The sequence below is a fragment of the Hypanus sabinus genome, chromosome 7 (genome assembly GCF_030144855.1).
Source record: "Hypanus sabinus isolate sHypSab1 chromosome 7, sHypSab1.hap1, whole genome shotgun sequence".
Taxonomy (NCBI): domain Eukaryota; kingdom Metazoa; phylum Chordata; class Chondrichthyes; order Myliobatiformes; family Dasyatidae; genus Hypanus; species Hypanus sabinus.
The window spans coordinates 177,430,535-177,448,380 of record NC_082712.1 but is presented as its reverse complement, the minus strand read 5'-3'; the positions used below and the strand labels follow the sequence as shown (position 1 = coordinate 177,448,380).

General features: G+C 43.5%; 1 protein-coding gene across 8 annotated transcripts in view; it reads left to right on the top strand.

Annotated features, from left to right (window-relative positions):
- The first annotated feature begins 205 nt into the window (after nt 1-205).
- The window catches only part of LOC132397425 (transcriptional enhancer factor TEF-1), a 296,691-nt gene continuing 279,050 nt past the window's right edge, over nt 206-17,846 (top strand). For 6 of the 8 annotated variants that reach the window (XM_059976201.1, XM_059976199.1, XM_059976200.1 and 3 more), the window contains exons 1-2: nt 206-393; nt 929-1,084. The gene's annotated coding sequence lies outside the window, so the exon portion shown is untranslated. Of the gene's footprint in view, nt 394-755; nt 1,085-1,391; nt 1,511-17,846 lie in introns of those variants that run through there. The other 2 variants (XM_059976195.1, XM_059976196.1) reach the window with 2 other exon arrangements.

The following is a 17,846-nucleotide window of genomic DNA, read 5'->3' as shown; positions in this document are numbered from 1 at the left end:
AGACCTCAGACTACAAATCCCAGCAGCCATCGGGGCAGCCCTGTACATGCGCTGTCACCTGTTTATTTCCCCCCTTCCCTCCCCCACCCCAATTCCCCCCCCATGGATAGATGACGTGAGCCGCTCCCCAGCTTCTCCCCCCTCCCTCCCAGAGGACGGCAGTGCGCAGACTCGGGACTGGCGTTCATCTCATTCCAGTTCTCATTCCTGGAATTCCTGCGAGCGCTGCGCCTTTTCCCGGCTCCCAACTCAGTTCAAACAGGCAACCCGGCAACCCCCCCTCCCAAAAATTACCCCCTCCCCCTCAGCAACAAGTTGCAAAAACTTTCATTCCCCCAATTTTTTGTTTAAAAAATCATGCATTTATAAGAGTTTTTTTTTATAAATCCTGAGGTGAGTTTGTATCTTCTTCTGTTTGAAACAATGTGTCTATTTTTGCTAACAATGTATTTGATTTTTTTTTGCAACAATAGGCTGCTGCTTCAGGGTGTGCGGGGAGAGTGGGGAGAGCGGGGAGTGGGGAGCTTCCCCCTTCCTCCGGCCCCCCGGTTCCCGGCTCGGCGGCAGCCGCTGCCCAGTGCCGGCGGAGAGCGGCGGGCCAGCGGCGGCCGCCGCGAAATCCTTGGCATTTTTAACATTTTTCCACCTCCTCTCTCTCTCTCTTTCCCTTTCTCGGTCGCAGCACAACTTCCGGGCTTCCGGGGGGGGGGGGGGGAGAGAGAAAATTCTCCAAAATTATGGAAATGTACCGACCACAAATAAAGCAGAAGGGGAGGGGGGGGGGTTATTATCCCCCCAACCTCCCGAGATTTGTTCTAATTGCATGTTACATTTCTGCGTGTTTGATTCTCTTTTGTTAAAGGTTAAAATAATAATGAAAAGCGGGATTTCCCGAATCTTATGTTATTATTTTCCTCTCAATTTACAGAAACAAGAAAGAAGAGAAAAACACCCAAGTATTGGAGTTGGAAAGAGTGCCTGTTTTCAGCTGGGGGTGGGAGAGAGGCTCCGGTACCGGGCCCGGACCCCGCCGACTTGTTGCAGATCCCAGCGCCTTCCCTCCTCCCTCTCTGTCTCTCTCTGAGTAAGTAACTCAATCCCTGTGTCCACCTCGCACTCTCGCTCTCTCTCTCTCTCTTTAATGCGCACACACGTTCAGTAAATATTGGCTTAATTCTGACGTAAGGGTACAAAGCCTTCACAAAGTGCTTACACGCAGCCCTGTGCAAATCTCTGCACTGCACTTTACATCGCTCTTCATCCTTTTAAAAAATAACTTACTCAGTGTGTTGCATTGTTGTGGATAAGTTGCTGAAATAAGTGGTGTTCATAACTGCCAAGTAGGCGATATTTATTACATGTTCTCTCCTTTTACCGGATTTTTTTTTAACAAAATGGGATGTTAAATTAGGTGGCTAATCTAGTTACTGATGCACAGGTTTGCGATCGTTCTCACGAGAATTGTACAGTAGCTCACTGCAGGCTTCCGATGTGCCGGGATGATCACTGTGTAAGGTTTTACCTAATTGAAATAGATTACTTTTTGGAAGCGGTGTCTCTGGATTCTGGGAGTGGAAGTGATAAGAAGTGGAGTCAGTGTGGAGCCGTGATAGAAATGTGCCAGGCTTGGTTTAAGGGTCTGGGGAATTCTGGAAACGCATTTCTACAAACCAGCTCATTTTCTGCAAGTGTTTAAATTTGTGGGATGAACTGTGAGCGATACGGCTCGCAGACTTTATGTTCTCTTTGCATTATACGAAATTCTTTATTTTGTTAAAACTAGAATACAGGGTAAAGTTCGTTTGAGCATATCTTTGTCTTAATTAATTCGCAAATATGTTTCCGATGATGTTTCCAAAATAATACATAGTCGCTATTTGAAGAAAAATATAAACAGTTAAAAGATACTTTATAACATTAATAAAATTCTGGACCTGATTGCCTTATATTAATCTTTTTCATTGTTTTGTTTCTTGCTGTTCTCATCTGCAAATTGTAAGCAGACACTTGGAAATATCTGAACTTTATAATGTTTTTTTTCATTCTTGCCTGCTTTGTCTGAAGAACAAGGAAAATTAATGCCCAATTATAAAATAATTAAATAATAGTATTAATAAATTAATTTGTCTTGTTTTTGAGCTGAGAGGGCATGAATAGAAGCACTTTAGGGTGAAGTTCAGAGACTTTTGCCAGCTAATATCATAGCTCGGTATTTGGTTTGAGAATTTTTTGAATAGTCTTGTTTTATCTAAGTGACTGAACTTGTTAATGTCATTTGTAGCACAGAATAAACATTGGTAGAAATACCTATCAGCTACTCACTGACAGTAATCCCACCCAGTAATATTACACACTGCAGTCAGAGTCAGAACTATTGCTCTTTTAGTTTTTTTATATGAAATATTTTCCTCAAAAGTACATTACTTCAGACTTCAAAGTAAAATTTATTATCAAAGTACATAATCCACCATATGCTACCCTGAGATTTATTTTCTTGAGGGTATTCACAGTAAATACTAAGGTTTCAGTAATTACAGTGATTCTGTTGTTTTTTTTTGTATTTAATGTGACTGCCTGTAAGTGGGTATGAATGTACCTGCAGATATTATATGCTGGAGTACGTTACTCTGTGCACGGGGAACGGTGAGGACGTGGGTTTGAAAAGAATTGCATGTCCTTATCCAGAATTCTGAAACTCTGTATCACTGCTCTGTTAAGGTTGTAAATACTAAAGCATTTACAGTAGTTTTAAATTGTGCTTTTAAAAATAATCTGCCACACTCAAACTTAGTATTTTTGCCACAGTGATTTTATTTGATTTTTGTGGTTGACTTTGCGTGGTGAATTTTGAGTCTGGTTTTGTTACTGAGCAAGAGATCCTGAACTAATCATTGGGAAGATTTATTTATCGTCCTCCGGAGAGATTTTAATTCTGTTCCTTAAGCCCACACTGGAATGATAGTTGTGGTGACTATGACACTATTGGGAAAACGCTGCCTCTTTGGAGAGGGGGATTTTCGAGATGTCTGATACCAGTAGGCACGCAGTAAAGGTGAGAGGAGATGTGAGTGTTTTTTTCCCACAGAGTGGTCGGTGCTGGGGTGGTGGTAGAGACAGGTACAGCAGAGACTTTTAAGAAGCATTTAGGAAGGCACATGAATGTGAGGAAAATGGAGGGATATGAACATTGTACAGGCCGATGAGATTAGTTTAGTTGGCCATTTAATTACAAATTTATTTGGTTTGGCACAATGTTTGTAGACCAAAGGACTTGTTCCTGTGTTTAGAAAATCTACAGCACAATTTCAGGCCCTTTAGCCCACAATGCTGTGCCAAACATGTACTTACTTTAGAAATTACCTAGGGTCACCCATAGCCCTCTATTTTTCTAAGCTCCATGTACCTGTCCAGGAGTCTCTTAAAAGACCCTATCGTATCCACCTCCACCACCGTCGCTGGCAGCCCATTCCACACACTCGCCACTCTTTGTGTAAAAAGTCACAAACAACTTACCCCTGACATCTTCTCTGTACCTACTTCCAAGCACCTTTTTAAAAAAAAACTGTGCCCTCTTGTGTTAGCCATTTCAGCCCTGGGAAAAAGCCTCCGACTATCCACACAATCGATGCCTCTCATCATCTTATACACCTCTATCAGGTCACCTCTCATCCTCCGTCATTCCAAGGAAAAAAGGCCGAGTTCACTCAATCTATTCTTTAAGGCATGCTCCCCAATTCAGGCAACATCCTTGTAAATCTCCTCTGCACCCTTTCTATGGTTTAACATCCTTCCTGTAGTGAGGTGACCGGAACTGAGCACAGTACTCCAAGTGGGGTCTGAGAAGGGTCCTATGTAGCTGTAATATTACCTTTTGGCTCTTAAACTCAATCCCACAGTTGATGAAGGCCAATGCACCATATGCCTTCTTAACCACAGAGTCAACCTACACAGCATCTTTGAGTGTCCTATGGACTTGGACCCCAAGATCCCTCTGATCCTCCACACTGCTGAGAGTCTTACCATTAATACTCTATTCTGCCATCGTATTTGACCTACCAAAATGAACCACTTCACACTTATCTGGGTTGAACTCCATCTGCCACATCTCAGCCCAGTTTTGCATCCGATCAATCTCCCACTGTAACCTCTCACAGCCCTCCATACTATTCACAGCTCCCCCAACCTTTATGTCATCATCAAATTTACTATTCCAGGTCATTTATAAAAATCACGAAGAGTAGGGGTCCCAGAACAGATTGGTCACACCACTGGTCACCAATCTCCATGCAGAATATGACCCATCCATAACCACTCTTTGCTTTGCCAATTCTGGATCCACAAAGCAAGGTTCTCTTGGATCCCATGCCTCCTTACTTTCTCAAGAAGCTTTGCATAGGGTACCTTATCAAATACCTTGCTGAACCCATATACACTACAACTACTGCTCTTCCTTCATCAATCTGTGTCGTAACATCCTCAAAAAATTCAATCAGGCTTGTAAGGCACGACCTGCCTTTGACAAAGCCATACTGACTATTTCTAATCATATTATGCCTCTCCAAATGTTCATAAATCCTGCCTCTCAGGATCTTTTCCATCAACTTAACCAGCTGCTGAAGTAAGACTCACTGGTCTATAATTTCCTGGGCTATCTCTACTCCCTTTCTTGAATAAAGGAACAAAATCCTCAACACTCCAATCCTCCGGAACCTCTCCCGTCCCCATTGATGATGCAAAGATCATCGCCAGAGTCTCAGCAATCTCCTCCCTCGCCTCCCACTGATGCTTTCTTTCTGACTATGGAGCCACACAACAAAGCAGTTGACTCACTTCTCAAGGCCAGTGACGGGATCAGAATCAGATTTGTTATCACTCTCTTCTATGACGTACAGTGCAAAATTTTCTATAAATGGCAAAATAAGAATCAAGGTTGTTTAATGTCATTTCTAGAACATGTGTAAAGAAGAACAAAATATTTGTTAATTCGGATCCGATGTAGCACGAAAAGTTAGCTTATATAATATACACAGATTGATTGTGTGCCCATAAAGTAACACTCGGCACAGGAGTGTCTGTACATAAGGTGACTGTCAGGAAATGATAAAGTAGTGGTGGTTGGGGGTGTGTTAGTGGGTGGAGGTGTTAATCAGCCTTACTGCTTGGGGAAAGTAACTGTTTTTGAGTCTGGTGGTCCTGGTGTGGGTGCTACATAGCCTCCTCCCTGATGGGAGTGGGACCAACAGTCCACGAGCAGGGTGGGTGGGATCCTTCATGATGTCACTGGCCCTTTTCTGACGCCTTTCTGACACCCCTGATGGCGGGTAGGCTGGTGCCGTGGGGGTAAAAGGAGGTAGCGTTGATGGTCCGTTTAGAAATCTGATGGTGGGGGATGGAAGCTGTTCCTGTTCGATGAATGTGTGTCTTCAGGACTTTGTGCCACCTCCCCAGTGGCAGTAACAAGTAGATGGCATGTCCTGGGTGGTGGGATCCTTCATGATGGATGCCGCCTTCTTGGGGCACGACCTCGTGAAGGTCCCTTCGATGGTGAGGAGGTTATTGGCCATGATGGAGCTGGCTGAGACGACAGCCCTCCAATCTCGTGCAGTGGGTCCTCCATTGCAGAGAGTGATGCAACCAGTCAGAATTCTCTTCACGGCACATCTGTAGAAGTTTGCTGAAATGTCTCCAGATAGTCTATACTGGGATTAGTTTATTGTTTTGTAACAATGAACTCTTTATAATTTGAGCTTGAATTCTGTTTGGTGTTATCATTCAATAATAATCAATGCAACAGTTCAAGTTAGGCTCTTCCGCCCATTTGACTATACTGGCCCTTTGAAAGGGTTCCTGATGTCCTCACTTTTGTAGAATGTACTGCAAAATTTTTTCTTCGTGAGTTCACTTTTTTTGAAAATTACCTTTCAGCATGCCTGGTGTAGTGGTAAACATGGCATTCATTGCCATAGACAGCTATGGTGGCCAATTCATTGGCTATATTTAAAGTGGTGTTTGATAGGTTCTTGATTAGTCAGGGTGTCAAAGGTTATGGGGAGAATGGTGTTAAGAGGGATAATAAATCAGCTGTGCTGGGATGGCAGAGCAGACTCAGTGGGCTGAATGGCCTAATTCTGCTCCCATGTCTGGACATTCTATCTGCATGAACTGTGGTGGAGGGGGTTTAAAAGTTTGGGGGGAAGACCATGAATTGATGAGTGTGGGCCATGACACAACAGACCAGTGAATTCATCTTGTCAGCAATCTGTGGTTGGTGCTTTGTGCTCATGCACGCATGCCGTGTCTAGTGCTGGCTGTCCTTTGACAGCTGGCTTTAATATGTGTGAAGGATCATTCAATAACACTGGGCCACTGTTTTCCTCTCCCAGACCTGCGGCTCTGCCATCTTCTGGCTCTGGTGGGCCGACTTCAGGCCTTTGTTGCCTTTGAATTTTTTCCCAATTTGTTGGGCAGCACAGTCGTGTACTGGTTAACGTGTCACTTTACAGCGCCAGTAACTGGGGTTCAATTCCCGCCACTGACTAAGATATCTGTACGTTCTCATGATCGCGTGGTTCTCCACCAGCAGCTCCGGTTTCCTCCCACAATCCAATGACGTACTGGTTGGTAGTTAATTGATCTCGTGTGTAAATAGGTACCACAGGCTGGTCGGACCAGAAGGACCTGTTACTGTGTTGTATCTCTGAGAAAATGTACTGCGGTTTGTTGGTATGGCTGTGAACTGCTCAAGTCAATTCTCACTAAAATTGGTTTGCTTTGTGAAATCAGAATCTGCTTTATTATTTTGTGATAGCAGTACAGTGCAATACATAACATATACTGTAAATTATAACAAGTACCCCTCAACCATTAGGCTGCTGAGCCAGAATGGATAACTTCACTCATCACACCAATGAACTGACTCCACAACCGAGGGACTCAAACTACTCCCTTTCAATGACTTTACAACTCACATCCTCAGTATTATTTAATTATTTGTTTCCATTTGTGCAGTTTGTAGTCTGTTGTACGTTGGTTGCTTGTGTAGTTTTTCCATTGATTTTATTGTATTCTGCATCTACTGTGAATACCCAGAAGAATATGAATCTCAGGTAGAATATGCTGATATATATGTACGTTGATAATAAATTTACCTTGAACTTTAGTAGTAAATAAAATCAGTACACTCAATGATTCAGGAACAGCTTCTTCCCCTCTGCCGTCTGATTTCTGAATGGACAATGAGCCCATGAACACTAGCTCACTGTATATTTTCCTTTTGGCTCTTTCTGTACTACTTATTTAATTTGTATTGCATTGTATTGCTGCTGCAAAATGCCAAATTTCACGACGTATACCGCTGATATGAAACCTGATTCTGATTTGGCAATGGGAGCAAAATAGTGAAGTAGGATTCATGATGGGTTGATTGTGTGTTCAGAAATCTGATGGCAGAGATTTCAATACACAAGCTTGTGTACTGAATGAAGCACAAAATGGGATGATTGGAGCTTGGGGGTGGGGATTGGTCTTTCAAAAGAAAACTTTTTTTTTGACGAGCTGAGTTGTAATTAGAGTATCCAGAATGAGATCCCCGGGCGTATTAGGTTTCTATTGACGCTAGCTGCCTTATAAATGGCAGAGTGTCTGTTCTGTGACTGAACAATGCTCCAATCTGTTTATCCCCTGCAATGCCTTTAGTTTGTTCAATCCTGGAGCACTTTGAGAATAAGAAGTTTGACATAAAAAAAACCCATCTTGCTGTAAAGAACAATTTAAGCAGAGCTTGTTAAAAATTCAATATCTTACAAACGATTGTACTAATTGTACAATCGAGTGGTTTCTGTATATTTTTGCAGTCAGCTTTGTAGCAACTATTTCATTCTCCTTTATCTGACAACCAGAATCAGGTTTAATATTTATTTAGAAATGCAGCACGTAACAGGCCCTGCTGGCACTTCGAGCCACTGTCACATGGCAGCCCACCTATTTAACCCTAGCCTAATCACGGGACAACATACAATGACCAATTAACCTACTAGCAGGTATGTCTTTGAACTGTAGGGGGAATGTGGCACACCCGGAGGAGGCCCATGCGCGCAGGGGAAGGAACATTCAAGCTTGCAATGCTGGCATATGTCATGAAATCTGTTGTTTTGTGATATGTGTAGAAATAAAATACTATAAATTACAAAAAGAAATATATTTCATTATATACAAGTAGTGCAAAAATAGAACAAAAAAATTGAGCTAGTGTTCACAGGTTCATTGTCCATTCAGAAACCTGAGGGCAGGAAGCTATTCCTGAATCACTGAGTGAATTTCAGGCTCCTATATTTCCTCTTAGGTTGCAATGAGAAAAGGGCATGACTTGGGTGATGGGCATCCACAATGGCGGATGCCACCCTTTAGCATTTGCACACTGGTGTACTGAAGAATGGCAGTAAGTAATCTTGGCACCAAAGACAAGAAATTGAGAAGATCTTACAAGGATAGAGGTTTAAGAATAAAAATTTCCTGTTTGAAGAAGTTCCTGATGTGTGTGTGTGTGTGGTCTGGGAAATCAGGATTTTATGCTGTTTTGCTAATTGAGAGGTATCTTTCTCTTGTTTGGATGGATTTGCAACAGGACTTTTTTTTTAAAAAAAGTGTCGTTTCTTCGCATCCCCTGTTTTCTTGTGCTTCATTGTCATTACCATAGCAAACAGCTTTGTTTCTCGGCCTCTGGCCTAGCAAGATGTGTTTGGTGGGGGCTGGAGAGATTCTGCTGGTGGTGTGGAAAGTGAATTGTGGTTGGGTTTGTAGCAGAGTGTAAAGAACAGAACTCTTGATTTTATTACAACTTGAGGGAATGTGAAATCTTTACTTAGTGAACGATCAGTTAATGGATATCTATTGTTGCGTCTTCCACGGATCTGATAACCCAGCGAATTTGAGGCTAAGTGATAAGTTATCAAATCCTCTTTTTTTCATAAGTAAGTTACATTGGCATTTGAAAAATATGTAATTATTTCAGATTTAATATCACTGGCATATGCTGTGAAAATTGTTTTGTGACAGCAGTACAGAGCAATACATAAGAAACTAAATTACAATAAGAAATATATATATAGGAATTAAATTAAACAATGAGTGCACAAAGAGGGCAAAAAATATTGAGAAGGTGTTCATGAGCTGTTTGGAAATCTTGACGATGGAAGGCAAGAAATTGTTCCTGAGACATTGAATGTGTGTCTTCAGGCTCCTGTACCTCCTCCCTGATGGGAGCAGTGAGAAGAGGGTGCGTCCTGTGTGATGGGGGTCCTTAATGATAGAAGCCACCGATTTGCAGCATTTACAGTTGTGTACCAAAGAACGACATGAGGCAATTTTAGCACCGAAGTGCTTTACAAAGATAAGGAATTAAAGTTCTTGCAAGACTATAGATATTTAAGAATAAAAATGACTGTTCCTATTTGAAGAAGTTCCTGATGTGTGGTCTGGGAAATCAGGATTTTATGCTGCTTTCCTAATTGAAAGCTCTCTCTCTTGTTTGGATGGATTTGCAACAGACCTTGTTTTTTTTAAAAAAACATGTGCTATTTGCTAGCATCCCCCTGTTTTTGCGTGCTTCATCATCATTGCCACAGCATAGCAAGTACGGAGTATCAGAGTTAAGATTTTTTTTTACCCATTGCTGGGTGTGTGGAACTGCCCGCCAGGGGTGGTGATAGACGCAATACATTAGGGACATTTTTTAAGAAACTCTTAAATAGCTCTCCATTTTTCTACTATCCGTTCTCCTATATAGGAGGGAAGGGTTTTGATCTTGGAGCAGTTTAAAAGGTTGGCACAATGTCGTGCTGTACAGTTCTATACTCTGTTCTATTCCATAGTTGGGTAGATGCATGGATGACAGACATGGAGGGCTAGGGGGGAGTTGAAGGGTCATGGAGTAGAGTAAAAGGTCAGCATAACTTTATGGGCTGAAGGGCCTGTGTTATGCTGTAATGTTCTATGTTCTAGACTGGAGTGCCACAGAGGAAACACTTGTGATCACAGGGAGAATGTTCAAACTCCCCACAGTATGAGACCATAAGACACAGGGGTAGACAGGCCATTCAGCCCATTGCACCATGCCATCATGGTTGATCCTGGATCCCACTCGCCCCCATACATCTGCCTTCTCGCCATATCCTTTGATGCCTTGAACAATGAGGGAACTCTTAATTTTCACTTTAAATATACCCACGGTCTTGGCCTCCACTGCAGTCTGTGGCAGAGCATTCCAGAGTCAGAATCAGGTTTATTATCACCAGCATGTGACGTGAAATTTGTTAACTTAACAGCAGCAGTTCAATGCAAAATATAATCTAGCAGAGAGAGAAAAATAACAATAAACAGGTAAATCAATTATATTGAATAGATTTTTAAAAATGTGCAAAGCAGAAATGCTGTATATTTTAAAAAAAGTGTAATGTTCAAGGGTTCAATGTCCATTTAGGAATTGGATGGCAGAGGGGAAGAAGCTGTTTCTGAATTGCTGAGTGTGTGTCTTCAGGCTTCTGTACCTCCTACCTGATAGTAACAGTGAGAAAAGGGCATGCCCTGGGTGCTGGAGGTCCTTAATAATGGATGCTGCCTTTCTGAGACACCGCTCACTAAAGATGTCCTGGGTACTTTGTAAACTAGTGCCCAGGAAGGAGCCGACTAGATTTTCAACCTCTGCAGCTTCTTCCAGTCCTGTGCAGTAGCCCCTCCATACCAGACAGTGATGCAGTCTGTCAGAATGCTCGCCACGGTACATCTAAAAAAATTTTTGAGTGTATTTGTTGACATGCTAAATCTCTTCAAACTCCTAATAAAGAATAGCCGCTGTCTTGCCTTCTTTATGACTACATTGATATGTTGGACCAGGTTAGATCCTCGGAGATCTTGACACCCAGGAACTTGAAGCTGCTCACTCTCTCCACTTCTGATCCCTCTATGAGTATTGGTATGTGCTTCCTCGTCTTACCCTTCCTGAAGTCCACAACAGCTCTTTCGTCCTGCTGACATTGAGTGCCAGGTTGTTGCTGCGACACCATTCCACTAGTTGGCAAATCTCACTCCTGTACACCCTCTGGTCACCATCTGGGATTCTACCAACAATGGTTGTATCGTCAGCAAATTTATAGATGGTATTTGAGCTATGCCTAGCCACACAGTCATGTAGAGATAGATAGATACTTTAATCATCCCCAAGGGGAAATTCAACAGAGAGTACAGAGAGTAGAGCAGTGGGCTAAGCACACACCCCTGAGGTGCGCCAGTGTTGATCGTCAGCAAAGAGGATTATCACCAATCCACACAGATTGTGGTCTTCCGGTTAGGAAGTCAAGGATCCAGTTGCAGAGAGAGGTACAGAGGCCCAGGTTCTGCAACTTATCAATCAGGATCATGGGAATGATGGTATTAAATGCTGAGCTATAGTCGATGAACAGCATCCTGACGTAGGTGTTTGTATTATCCAGGTGGTCTAAAGTCGTGTGGAGAGCCATTGAGATTGCCTCTCTGGCTAAAAAAATTTCCTTCTTACCTCTTTTCTAAAGGGTTGCTCACAATTTTGAGGCTGTGTCCTCTAATTCTGGATACCCCCACCATAGGGTGGATGTGGAGAGAATGTTTTCTATCTAGTCGTTTCAGCATTCGGTAGGTTTCAATGAGATCCCCCCCCCCCCCCCCCCCATATTCTTCTAAATTCCAGTGAGTACAGGCCCAAAGCTGCCAAACGCTCCTTGTATGTTAACCCCTTCATTTCCGGAATCATCTTCGTGAACCTTCTCTGGACTCTCCAATGACAACACATCGTTTCTGGGATATGGGGCCCAAAACTGTTGGCAGCACTCCAAGTGCAGCCTGACTAGTGTCTTATAAAACCTCAGCATTATCTCCTTCTCTTTTTATTCTTTTCCCTTTGAAATAAATGCCAACATTGCATTTGCCCTCTTTACCACAGACTCAACCTGTAATTTAACCTTCTGGGGGTCTAGTTACAGAGTCCCTTTGCACCTCTGATCTTTGAATTTTCTCCCCATTTAGATAATAATCTGCACTATTGTTCCTTTTACCAACATGCATTATCATACATTTCCCAACACTGTATTCCATCTGCCACTCTTTTCCCCCATTCTTCCAATTTGTCTAAATCCTGCTGCAGTCACATTGCTTCCTTGGCCCTCCACCTATCTTTGTATCATTCGCAAACTTTGCCACAAAACGATCAATTCCATGATCTAAATCATTGACAAACAATGTGAAAAGTAGTGGTCGCAATACTGACCCCTGAGGAATACCATTAGTCACTGACAGCCAACCAGAAAAGGCCCCTTTTATTCCCACTCACTGCCTCCTGCCTCTCAGCCATTCCTCTATCCACGCCAGTATCTTTCCTGTAATGCCATGGGATTTTAACTTGTTAAGCAGACTCTAGTGTGACACCTTATCAAATGCCTTCTGAAAATCCAAGTAAACTGCATTTCCTTTGTCTACCCTGCTTGTTACTTCCTCAAAGAAATTGAGCAGAATTATCAGGCAAAATTTCCCTTTACAGAAACCATGCTGTCTTAGTGAGAACTGAACCCCAGTCGCCAGTGCTGTAAAGTATCACACGATGACGGTTCTGCCCTCGTTGGTCTGGGTGAGAACTGAACCCCGGTCGCCAGGGCTGTAAAGTATCACACGATGACGGTTCTGCCCTCGTTGGTCTGGGTGAGAACTGAACCCCGGTCGCCAGGGCTGTAAAGTATCACACAAATGACGGTTCTGCCCTCGTTGGTCTGGGTGAGAACTGAACCCCGGTCGCCAGGGCTGTAAAGTATCACACGATGACGGTTCTGCCCTCGTTGGTCTGGGTGAGAACTGAACCCCGGTCGCCAGGGCTGTAAAGTATCACACGATGACGGTTCTGCCCTCGTTGGTCTGGGTGAGAACTGAACCCCGGTCGCCAGGGCTGTAAAGTATCACACGATGACGGTTCTGCCCTCGTTGGTCTGGGTGAGAACTGAACCTCGGTCGCCAGTGCTGTAAAGTATCACACAAATGACGGTTCTGCCCTCGTTGGTCTGGGTGAGAACTGAACCCCGGTCGCCAGGGCTGTAAAGTATCACACGATGACGGTTCTGCCCTCGTTGGTCTGGTGAGAACTGAACTCCAGTCGCCAGGGCTGTAAACCATCACACGATGACGGTTCTGCCCTCGTTGGTCTGGGTGAGAACTGAACCCCGGTCGCCAGGGCTGTAAAGTATCACACGATGACGGTTCTGCCCTCGTTGGTCTGGGTGAGAACTGAATCCCGGTCGCCAGGGCTGTAAACCATCACACGATGACGGTTCTGCCCTCATTGGTCTGGGTGAGAACTGAACCCCAGTCGCCAGGGCTGTAAACCATCACACGATGACGGTTCTGCCCTCGTTGGTCTGGTGAGAACTGAACCCCAGTCGCCAGGGCTGTAAACCATCACACGATGACGGTTCTGCCCTCGTTGGTCTGGTGAGAACTGAACCCCAGTCGCCAGGGCTGTAAACCATCACACGATGACGGTTCTGCCCTCGTTGGTCTTGCCAGTGCAGTGTAAGTCCTTGAGAATTACAAAAAAATAGTCTGAATTGTTTTGAAGTGCTGTGTACAAGATTGCAGAGTGTTAACTAAAGTTGTGCCTTTGTAATTTATTTGTTTTTGCACTTTTATAGAAAATGTCTCCTTTAATTATTAAATGATTTTGATGGTTGTGTCTTCAGTGTTTTTTCTCCAGTAAAGCATTGTGGGATAATTTGAAAGTACTATATAAATGTGATTTGTCTGTGTTTGATGATCGTTGGCCTGGTTAGTTCAGTTGATAAAGCATGTATGTACTCTTTAGTCTCTGGGTTGTGAATTTGAGCCCCAAATTGGGTGCTAACTTTAAATCTCTAACAGGAGGAGGCATAATTTATGTATAGTATATACAACTTTGGGATTCATCTGTGCTGAAATTTGCCTTTTGATTTTGTGTTTTATATTCTGTTTTAGCTCTTTTCTGTGCTGGAGTTGGGAGAGGGTTTTAATATTTGCTTTTCTTTCTTCAGGTTGGTTCCATGGTTGTTTTTTGTTTCATGACACTGTGGAAGATGAATTTCAGGGCTGTATACTGCATATCTACTTTGATATGAAACTTTTTGCAGGCACCTTAATTTTAAGGTGATTGGAGGAAACTTTTCTTTACAGTGGTGAGTGCATGGGTAGAGGCAGGTACATTATGGATATTAAAGAGACTGTTGGGTACGTGGATGATTTAAAAAAAACTGGAGGGCTATGTGGGAGGGAAGGGTTAGATTGATCTTGGAGTAGGCTAAAGGGTAAGCACAGTATTGTGTGCTGAATGGCCTGTTCTATGTTTGAAAGTCTAAGAGAGATATGAATTCAGTGTTCAATGTCAGCTTTGTGTGAGGAGGTTAGATTATTGTCTTGAGTCTGGTTAAGAGGTTTGCCTCATCCTGGCCCACAATGTGCTGGTTGGTTAATTGACAAGTTGGTTATCACTTGAGTACAAGAGAGTCAAACGGAAATTGGGAATGTGTGTGTGAGAGAGAGAGGAAGTGTGGGATTGGTCTGCAGGTACCTTCTGGGCTAAACAGCCAATGTAAGTAATTGATCAATCAGTTGTTGTTCATACATTAAACTAGTTGTCATCATGGTCCTGTTTGTGAAAGATTACTGATTACTGGGTGTAAACTACCTGCCCTATGGTTTCCATTGTCAACAGCTTGAAATTGACCAAAGTGCTTCAGACTGGCCACTGAACGTGCTGTGCAAATACAGGACATTCTATAGGACAGGAACAGAATTAGGCCAGTCAGCCCGTCCATTTATTATCCATCTCAACCCTGTTCTTCTGCCGTTTCCCTGTAACACTCGACACCCTGACTAATCAGAGCGTAGCAACCGTGGATTCCACAGATTCACCACACTCTGGCTAAAGAAATTCCTCCTCATCTCCGTTCTAAATGGATGTCCCTATATTCTGAGGCTGTGCCTTCTGGTTCTAGACTTCCCTACCATAGGAAACATCTCTTCTGCATCCATTATCTGGGCTTTCAATATTCAATGTTTCAATGAGATTCTCTCCCCCCCCACCCCCCCAATTCTTCTAAACTCCAGCAAGTACAGGCCCAGAGTCGTCAAACACTCTTCATACATTAACCCTTTAATTCCTGGAATAATTCACTCTCTTGAATAAGAGATGTTGCACATAGGCTTTTTCCCATCAAAAAGAAGTCGTCCATTTCAGTTGATGATGTAGTGGACAATTTAAAACCAGAGTGGGTGTTTGTTATTCAAAGATGGTGGTGGTGAGAGTTCAGATACAGATCAATAAAGGTTGGACCGATGACTGAATGTCTCGAGGTGTGAGACTGCACACGCTGCGATCCGAGTCACTGGGTATAATGAAAGCACAAGTTTGCCAGTTCGTGATTGCTAAGTGAGTCAGCGGTTGCAGGGAGAAGGCCAGCGAATGGGGTTGAGAGGGGTAATAAATCAGCTGTGATGGAATGGCTGAGCAGACTCAATGGGCTGAAGGAGCAGAATTAATTAAGGTCTCATTCTGATGAGAATAGGTTGAGTGAGCTCGGGATTTTCTCTTTAGAGTGAAGGAGAATGGGAGGTGATTTGATAGAGGTGGACAGGATAATATGAGGTATGGTAGCCTATGATGCTGTAGTAGCTAAATGCTAACGACTCCAGTGTTCCTTGTGTCAGTTAGTCCTGACGAAGGGTCTCGGCCCGAAACGTCGACAGTGCTTCTCCTTATAGATGCTGCCTGGCCTGCTGTGTTCCACCAGCATTTTGTGTGTGTGTGTTAGTCCTGACGAAGGGTCTCGGCCCGAAACGTCGACAGTGCTTCTCCTTATAGATGCTGCCTGGCCTGCTGAGTTCTACCAGCACTTTGTGTGTGTGTGTGTGTGTGTGTGTGTGTGTGTGTGCATTTTGTGTGTGTTACAGTGTTCCTTGTGTAGTGGTTGGGTGTCGCTCTGCTCTGTTAGATTGTGGATGATCTCTAATGAGCAGCATTGCCACCTTCTCTACATGTTAATAGATTATCTGTGTAGAGATACAGTGTGGAATAGGCTCTTCAAGGTGCACTGTCCAGCATCCCCTGACAACCCTGATTTAACTGTAAGCTAATCACAAGACAATTTACAATGACTAATTAACCTATCCAGTACATCTTTGGACTGTGGGAGAAAACCGGAGCATCCAGGGAAACCCCATGCATTCCACAGTGAGAGACCCTAAGGAGGGCGGTGGTATTGAACTCTGAATTCCGACATCCCGTTCTGTGATATCGTGCTAACCCCCACGCTACCACAGCCCAACTTTAAAAAATGCTTTTGAGGTTTTATTTGATTTTACATATTCATCTGTTGTGCAAATTCATTACGGTTTGGGTGGAGATTATTGGAATAATAATCCTTCGAGCAAGCAAGTCTGTCGCATCAGTGGTGTGGCAACCTTAGAAGCTGCAGTTAATTCAGTACAAAGCCATGGTCTTTCAAAACTGCGACATGTGTCATATTTATCAAAAGAGACTGTTTGTGAGGCTTGTGCATTCCTTGCATCTCCAAGCATGTGCAGTTAGAACGTGGAACATTACAGCACAGTACAGTCCCTTCGGCCCACAATGTCATGCCGTCCTTTTTATCTACTTCAAGGTCAATCTAACCTTTTCCCTCCCACACAAACCTCCACTTTTCTATCATCCATCTGCCTAAGAGTTTCTTAAACATCCCGAATGTAACCTCCTGGCACGCACTGCCCTGTGTAAATATATGCAGTACTGCTCAAGGTTGCCTAAGACCTTTGCACAGTACTGTATTTGTCAACTGGGAGCAAGAGTGAGTTTTTAAATTTGGAGGAAGCAAAGGATGTTATGAATAGTGAATGTGGACTGCTGCGGGACGGGTGGCAGAGAAGGAGTGCTGGGGGAAGGGGATGTGGCGTGGTTTCAGACACCCTGAGACACTAGGCAAGTTCATTTGATTCTAAAGAATTGGTTTAGTGAACATTACAGAATGTCTCTTCAGTGTTTCCCACTCCCTCCCCTCTCCTTTCCCCTTTCCCAACCATAATTCTCTTCTGTGCCCCCTTACTGCTCTAAGTTCACAACAGAGACCCGTATCAGAATCAGGTTTATCATCTCTCACAAATGTCAGGAAACTTGTCTTTGTAGCAGCAGTGCAATGCCCTGTATATTACAGTGCTATGTATATGGGCTTAAGACTTTTGCACAGTATTATAAATAAATAAAACTACCTCTAATATCCCCCACTCTACATTTCAATCACTTTAAAATTGTCTCCTCATATTAGTAATTTCTGCCATGGAAGAGTCTCTGTACACATGAAGAATGCTTTTTATCATTGTATACACCGCTATCAAGCCACCTCTCATCCTCCTTTGCTCCAAAGAGAAAAGTCTAGATTGCTTAACCTATCCTCATAAGACATGCACTCACAGTCAGAGCAGTGGTGTGCTCCGTATGCAGTATGTGGGAAGTCAGGGTCAACACAGTTGTCCCTGATGACCACACCTGCAAAAGGTGCGTCCAGCTGCAGCTCCTATCAGCCCGAGTTAGGGAGTTGGAGCTGGAGCTGGATGAACTACGGATCATTCGGGAGGCAGAGGCAGAGATAGATAGTTATCAGGAGGTAGTCACACCAAAAAACCAAGAAGTAGGCAGATGGGTGACGGTCCAGAGAGGCAGGGGGAGCAGGCAGAGAGAGCAGAGCACCCCTGCGGCCATTCCCATTAACAATAAGTATACCGTACTGGATATTGTTGATGGGGATGACCTA